Source organism: Mandrillus leucophaeus, unplaced genomic scaffold (assembly GCF_000951045.1).
Source record: "Mandrillus leucophaeus isolate KB7577 unplaced genomic scaffold, Mleu.le_1.0 Scaffold712, whole genome shotgun sequence".
Classification (NCBI taxonomy): domain Eukaryota; kingdom Metazoa; phylum Chordata; class Mammalia; order Primates; family Cercopithecidae; genus Mandrillus; species Mandrillus leucophaeus.
Window position 1 is genome coordinate 77,048 of NW_012107720.1, and position 1,198 is coordinate 78,245.

The 1,198-nt window shown below is 40.5% G+C and overlaps 1 pseudogene; it reads left to right on the plus strand.

The window, feature by feature from the left end:
- Positions 1-463: 463 nt before the first annotated feature.
- The window catches only part of LOC105528323, a 33,234-nt pseudogene continuing 32,499 nt past the window's right edge, over positions 464-1,198 (plus strand).

A 1,198-nucleotide genomic window follows, 5' to 3' on the forward strand; every position in this document is an offset into this window, starting at 1 on the left:
GTGTTCTGTGAAATCATCTCACAGAGTTACAGCTTTCCCCTCAAGATGCCTTTCGCTAAGACAGTTCCTGTTTAATTTGCAATCTGATATTTGAAAGCTCAAAAGGGCTATTGCGAGAAAGGAAATGTCCTCAGATGAAATCTGGAAAGAAGCTTTCTGAGAAACTGCTTAGTGTTCTGTTAATTCATCTCACAGAGTTACAGCTTTCCTCTCAAGAAGGCGGTCGCTAAGCCTGTTCTTCTTGAATTCGCAAAGTGATATTTGGAAGGCCATAGAGGTCTATGCTGAGAAAGAAAATATCCTCAGAGAAAAACTGGAAAGAAGCTTTCTGAGAAACTGCTATGTGATGTGTGACTTCCACTCACAGAGTTACATCTGTATTTCGTGGATCTCTTTGCTAGCCTTATTTCAGTGCAATCTGAGAGCAGATATTTCTGATCCCTCTGAAGATTATAGGGCCAAAGTAAATATCCTCCGATAACAATGGGAAAGAAGCTTTCTGAGAAACTTCCTTGTCTTCTGTGAAATCATCTCACAGAGTTACAGCTTTACCCTCAAGAAGCCTTTCGCTAAGACAGTTCTTGTGGAATTTGCAAGGTGATATTTGGAAGCACATAGAGGGTTATGGTGAAAAAGGAAATATCCTCAGATGAAATCTGGAAAGAAGCTCTGAGAAACTGCTTAGTGTTCTGTTAATTCATCTCACAGTGTAAAAGCTTTCCCCACAAGAAGCTGCTCGCTAAGCCTGTTCTTGTGGAATTCGCAAAGTTATATTTGGAAGCCCCTAGAGGGCTCTGGTGAAAAAGAAAATATCCTCAGAGAAAAACTGGAAAGAAACTTTCTGAGAAACTGCTTTGTGATGTGAGACTTCCACTCACACAGTTACAACTGTATTTCGTGGATCTCTTTGCAAGCTTTATTTCTGTGGAATCTGAGAACAGATATTTCGGATCCCTTTGTAGACTACTGGGCCAAAGGAAAAATCCTCCGATAACAAAGAGAAAGAAGCTTTCTGAGAAACTTCTTTGTGTTCTGTGGAATCATCTCACAGAGTTACAGCGTTCCGCTCAAGAAGCCTTTCGCTAAGACAGTTCTTGTGGAATTTGCAAAGTGATATTTGGAAGCCCTTAGTGGGCTATGGTGAAAAAGAAAATGTCCTCAGAGAAAAACTGGAAAGAAGCTTTCTGAGAAACTGCTT